This window comes from Chrysochloris asiatica, unplaced genomic scaffold (assembly GCF_000296735.1).
Source record: "Chrysochloris asiatica unplaced genomic scaffold, ChrAsi1.0 scaffold00114, whole genome shotgun sequence".
Taxonomy (NCBI): domain Eukaryota; kingdom Metazoa; phylum Chordata; class Mammalia; order Afrosoricida; family Chrysochloridae; genus Chrysochloris; species Chrysochloris asiatica.
The window spans coordinates 4,611,460-4,618,599 of NW_006408632.1; positions in this window are offsets into that span (position 1 = coordinate 4,611,460).

Sequence of the window (7,140 nt, forward strand, 5' to 3'; positions counted from 1 at the left end):
ATAACCAACTAACTTGAAAACTATATACATGCCCTATGTAAAAAAACAAAACAAAACAAACAAAAACAACCACATTGAATGGCATATTTTACTTTGACTATTAAGATAAGCACTGACTGCTAGCCAAAAAAGGTTGGTATTTCAAACATATTAGTCTCTCCATCTGTGAAAGATGAGGCTTTCTGCTCCTGTAAAGCTATACAGCTTCAGAAACCCTATACAGAGTCACTATGAGTTGGAATTGACTACAGTGTTTTGCTTTGTTTTTGTTTTTGTCTTCTTCCTTGATGTAATGGTCATTGACATCAAACATATTGTTTAAAAATCTCTAGGTCATAATCTGGGAAATTTAGGGAAATAGATAGATCTAGTATTTTTGCTTTTGAGACTGGATGCTGCAGGAGATCTTTAGTTGTTACTATTATTATGTCCTGTGCAGCTGGTTCTAACTCATAGCACCCCTCTGCAGGGCTTCCAGGGAGTGACTGGTAGGTTTGTACAACTGACCTTTTGGTTAGCAGTTTACTGCTTATTCTATAACACCACTCCTGGTACCCATAAGAGATCCTTTAGTTGAGTTTAAAAAAAAAAAAAAAAATGAGGTCCAACGTCTACCCTTTTGCTACCATTCCAATATTAAAATCCAAATACATGGATCCAGCTCTCTAAATCTGATCAGACATAGAGAGGGCTGGCCACAGATGCTCATTTATCTTCCCTTCTATGATGTCCTGGTGCTTCTGTTAGAAATTTTTTCATTAACTGTTCATTTTGTCTCTCTCTGCTTCTGACATGATCATTTTTCTTCCTGGTGTTGTTACTCTTCTCTTCCCTAGTTTTTTTCTCTCTCTTATTATTATTATTTTTACTTTCAGAATACATCTGAGTTTCATGTTTATATAGCTCTCCAATTTTTCTACTGTCAATCAGATTTTATGTCCTTAGTGCATATGAGTCTGTACATCTATTCACTTTCCCTCCATTTATCTTGTTTCTTGCTTTTGTTTTTTTGTTGCTGTCATTTTGTTTTTTGCCTTTTTTTCTTTTTAGAAGGAAGTGTCTGTTCAGTACTCATTTTAGTAAACAATTAAGCAGAACAAACAGGTGAACTTAACATTGAGATGCTTAAAATAATGTGCATTCTATTTTCAGAAATTATATAATTTCTGAATTAACTCAAAATATCTTTTATCCAGAAAATATATTAGGAACTCCTTTTATATACAAAGCTTGGTTCTCTTATGAGACCTATCTTAAACTGTGAGAATAAGGCTAAATCATGACTTTGCCTATGTGATTGTCTGAACCTGCTCTGATATATGGAGAGGCTATCCATTGAAAATGTAATGGCAATCACAGTAGGGGGGCACATGATTTACTAGCAAGCAGAGAGTCAAGATAGAAAGCATTCAGAGCATCGATGACCTATACAACACAATGAATTTCATTCAGGGAACAAGCAAACATAACGCAATACACTGTCCACAATTGAATGTGTCCAGTTGAGAATAGTGGTTAAACATCTAGGGTTCAAGCATCAAATTAGCCAGAATTTGAGTCTTGACTTTTCCCCCTGATACCTGTGATTACTAAATTACATACTAATTTAGCACCCACTGAGAACTCACCATCTCCCTTCCCCCATGTACATAATGAACACTCAGTAAGTTTGTTAACTATTATTATCCAATTAAGAAATAATGTGCTCACCAAAGTCCCTAATGAAACATATGTTTAAGGTCTGCTGGTCATGGCTATAAGACTATAAGTTTAATATCAAAACCTTAAAAAGAAATCTAATTAGAATTAGTAGCTGACTATAAGAAAATGGGTTTTTTACAGAATTTAGAAAAACAATGCAGAAATTGCTCATAGACTTGTATTTACCATTACAGTTTCCTCTTCCCAGATGATAAGGTCCTGCTTATGTGGCATAGGAAACTGGACAACCCAGTGTTTATAACTATGTCTTTAAGTTTGTGTTCTTCTAAAGTGTTCATGTAAATCCCAAGTCTGTAAAGGAAAAGGAGAAACTACCTTTCCAAATACAGTGAGTCTCCAGATGCTTCGAATCATTTTTGGAACTGAGGGGCAAGCCGAAGTCTGAGACACTCTGGATCCACTCCTGCTCATGATGGAATCACTAAAGGTCCCCATCATCTGACAGAAGCAAGACTCAAGTGAAAACGTCTAAAGCATTTTAAGATTGTAGAGAGGAGCAATGACTAGTAAACTGAAGGAGAGAGTCTTGAGATAAGAATGCTCAAGTTACTCCGTAGCCCAGGTCAGAAATTTTTTTGGTACTTGGAAGACATTTGGGGAGAAGGCCATGCCAAAGGCTTTATTCCTATTTTTGGACTGATAGTTCAGATTCAGACAAGTGGACAATTGAAGGCAGGCCAATCTAAATCTCCATATCTTGATAGTACAGCAGTTAAGCACTTGTCTGCTAACCAAAAGCTTGTCCGTTCAAATGCATTCACTGGTTCTGCAGAAGAAAGACCTGGCTATCTGCTTTCATAAATATTACAGCCTAGGAGGCTTTATGAGACAATTCATCTTTATAAGTAGAACCGTTCAAATCGACCTTGCAGCCCAGTATATTAATTCACAGCACCACACCAGGACTCCAAGAGATGGTAGTAATTAAAGGAAATATGTTTCCATTTATCTTCCCTTAAGAAAGGAAGAGGCTTTCCAATATAATATGTAACTGTGAGTTATACTCTTTAATCTATAGGCATGGGCCTAAATTTTCTCCTGGAAGAAAATTCGGGCATCAATAGACTATGGTTTGGATCAGTAAGGGAATTGAAATTAGTGCTCAGAGGTTTCAGAGGTTCTTAACTATTTTAAGTGCTTAAGATGTATGCTGTAGCTTTATAATTCTACTTGAAATAAATGCATGAATAAGAATTTGGCCAGTTGTATGCTTGGCAAAATGTTTAAATATCAAGAACTACAAGTTTATCATTTCAAGAGTGATCCAAATGTGTTAAATAACTTAAGTAATTTGAATAGGATTTTATTTGGGGAATAAGAAAACCTCACTGGAATAAAGTCAAGCGAGATAAAGGAGATGGCTGGTGACTTACCTGGTATCTTCAAGGATAGAAATCATAACAAATTTTCTCCTTCTCCAGCTTTAAGTTGTTTGAGAATTTTTCAGAGGGAAAAGCTATTGTCTTTGCTATGGATTACATTTTGTCTCCCCCGCCCCCCCCAAATAGCCTTAGATTGTTGTTGTTGTTAAGTGCCATCAAGTCGGTTCTGACCCATAGCGACCCTGTACAGGGTTTCCGAGGGTGTAAATCTTTACGGGAGTAGAAAGCCTCATCTTTCTCCCGCGGAGCGGCTGATAGTTTCAAACCACTGACCTTAAGGTTCGCAGCCCGATTCATAACCACTACGCTTTAGAATTAGCACTGGAATATTAGCCATAAGGTCAACAGTTTAAACCCATCGAAACTCTCAGAAACTCTATACAAGGTCACTGTAAGTCAGAACTGACTCAGTGACACACAAACAACCAAGGATACATTTAAGTCCTTAGCCCTGGTTAACATGACCTTGTTTGGGACTAAGGTTTTTGAGGATGTTATTAGTTAACATGAGATTATACAAAAGCGGGTTCTAATCCTATCTTCTGGGAGTATGGTGGATTTGTAGGGTAAGTAGTATACTGCAAACCACAGCATTGGAGAGAAAAATGAAGCCTTCAATGGAACGAAAAGTGAGGCTCCCACAGAGATTGACAACCTTGAAAACCATATATACAGGGTGGCTATAAGTCAGAACCAACTCTAAGGCACTTTAACAACAAAAACAGTCCCATCTGATTAAAGGCCTAATAAAAGGGAAGAGGCACAGTGAGAGGAAAAGCTACCATGAGTTATAATACAGCTGCAATTCAAGAAAAGGCAGGAGCGACTAAAGCCTGGAAGAGACAAAAATGGATCTTTCTCTAGAGTCTTGTAGAAAACATGGTTTTGCCAACTTCCTGAATCAGATGTCTGATCTCCAGAACTGTTAAACCATAATTTGTACTGTTTAAAGCCACATGGTTAGTGGTACTTTGTTACAGGTGCCCTAGGAAATCACATTTTCTCATCTACACAAATTTAATAAACCCTTAACGTAACTGGAGAAGAAGGAGGAAAAAAAGACAAATTGAGAAGGAGCAAAACAAATGTCAGCGCTGGATAATTGTCCACTTTTTCGGAGAATGACAAAGGAAATTAGTAGGACCAGGTAGATCAGAGAAGAGTGAGAACAGGTTTGCACTCAGAGTAGAGGCATGGGTTGTCAGCTAGAGACACTTTGCCACAACCCTTCAAGGAAGCAATGTCTTTAGTGCTCAGAACAAACCTAGTTAATCCGAGAAAGGCAATAAAAGAGATACCTGGGTGTGACCATGAAGATCAAATGCATCTACAAACAGGCATGCTAAAGGTTTCTGCCAGTCTCTGGAAACTAGGAAGGAGGTCATGGAAGAAATTGACACAACCCAGACCCAGATTTCAAATTTTTGCTTCCAAAATTGTATGAAAATAAACATCTGCTTGTTAAAGTCTGTAATGAGAATGATGAAGAGAAAGATGGTTAGATGTGTAACAAACAAGGTTCAGCAAAAAAAAAAAAAAAAAAAAAAAAAAGTGGTTTTAATTTCTTAGAAAGAGAGAAGATACAAATATTCAGACAAGAGAGGTGCTAGACTTAGAAAAGGAAATCGCTGAAAAAACTCAATCCTGAAAAAAAAACAAAAGGCTGCTGATTTCTGCCCCAAAATGGATGGAAGAAAGTATTCTGGATTTCTCATATGATATAGGCAGTCTGTGGGCTATATAGCAGAGCCTTGAGAAACAACAGCACTGGTGGAGATAGTGCATTTCAAAGAGGTCAGATCTTTTGGGGAATATTGACAGGCTCTGCTGGAGATAGCACACCACAGTTAAGAATGAATAACTCTTAATAAGAAAAATACAAATAACAAAATAGAAAAACAGACGAAAGATGCAAACAGGCATTTTAAAACTAAGAAATAAGAACACACAAGAAACTATGGGAAAGCTACTCAACTACAATGGTAATCACAGAAATTAAAACTAAAATCACAATGAGAAATTATTTTGCAGAGATTGAAATCTGGTATCTTGTCTCAACAAAAATGCTGAGAAATGTGCACTTTTCTACATTGCCAATGGGGTCAAAAGTGATACAATCATATTATAAAACAAATGTACATTTTCTAATAAATGTGAAATAGCATAAAACCCAGAAGTATAGCCTAGGTAATTTTTGTATTTTTGTATCAGGAGTCAAATATTGGATGTGTTTTGCAGCAGTGTTTATAGAGGCAAAGTTGGACACTTCTAAATATTCTTTAATTGAACATACTAACTGCAGAATATGGAAAAACAGAAGAGCATACAATATTGGCAATATATAAACATAAGAGCAGACATCAATTATTCATAATTGTTATTATTTAGATAACACACAAGGGTAATTGTGATATAATACCAGTTATAAAAAAAAAGTTAAATATGCAAATTTAACAATATATGATGGAGCTTCAAAACATTTCTACATAACTCCATTTTATTTTCACCTCATTTTCCACAAACTTTTTGAATCTCCCTCATATTTTTAGGAAAAGTACATTTTCTAAAAAAGAAAAAGAAACCTACAAATTGGAGTAGTGGGTTGCTCTGGTGAAGGGAGGTGAATGCAAATTAGGAGCACTCATCAGGGCATCAATGCCCTTAGTAATGGATTTTAAACTAAGCATGACTATTCAGCTAATTGTTATTATCATGGTTACTAATGAAATCAAGGAGCTCTGGTAGCATAGTGGTTATGAATCGGGCTGCGTACTACAAGTTCAGCAGTTCGAAACTACCCGCTGTTCCTTGGGAGGAAGATGAGGATTTCTGCTCCGGTAAAGATTTATAGCCTCAGAACCCCTGTTTGGAGTTCTGGTGTGGCACTGTGGGTTAATGCGCCAGACTGCAAACCATTTGAACTGCAAGGTCAGCGGTTCAGGCTCATCAGCTGCTCCTCAGAAACCCTATACAGGGTCACTATGGCTCAAAACCGACTCGACGGCACTTAACAACAACAATGAAAACAAAATTATGGCAGTCCATTTTTATATAATAAGGCCACAACCTGTGTCAGGGAAATTATTGGGCTTCAAATAGACTACTTAACTAACTTACTATTTAGAATCAAGAAATACTTAACTATAGTTTAAGCATAAAAATATATCTGAAATGTGCTACAATTCAAATATACAGATGGGGAGAGGATCTAAGATGGTGAACCAGGCAGATAAACTATTCAGAATATCTACAATAAAGACCTGGGAAACCAAGTGAAATAGATACTGAAAGCAATCTTGGAACCTGAACTTCAAAGGAAGGGATTAAAATTCAAAAATGCATCAACTATTGATGAGAAGAAACAATAATAACAGTGAACAAGGAGACATATGGAATGATGAATTGCCAATTTGCCATGCACAGCACAGCCATTTTGAATGAATGCAAACATCATTCTAATTGGGGCAGAAACCATATAAACAACTCCACTTGCCCATAATTGTGTGTTAGGCAGCAGGTGCTTTCCTTTCCTATTTCCTATTTCTTCTTTTCTCCCATTTTTCTTATTTCTGCCCTATTCTCCACATGTTCTTTTTCTTTTATTCCTCCTCTCTTCTTCTGAAATTTTTTCCCTTTGTCGCCATCAAACAGAAGTCAGAAACACTAGCCCACCATACTGCCTGTATGCTTGGCAGCTAGAGCGTGCACTGGTGCTGTACTTTTTTTCTTTTTTCTATATTAGCTGGAAGTCAGAAATTCTAGTCAGTCATACCAACCACAACTCCTTTTCCACACTCAAACAAGTGTCACTACCCTCTCCAGCATCACTAGATTAAACATAGGGTCAACAAACACATCAAAATCACAGCAGTAACTAATACCAATCGACAATTACACTGATTGTGAATGAATTGAATGAGCCAGTCAAGATATAGAGAATAGTAGAATGGATAAGAAAACATGACTTATCTGCAAGAGAACACCTTAGGCACAAAGACAAAAATAAGATAAAAATTTAAAAATGAATGAAGAATAT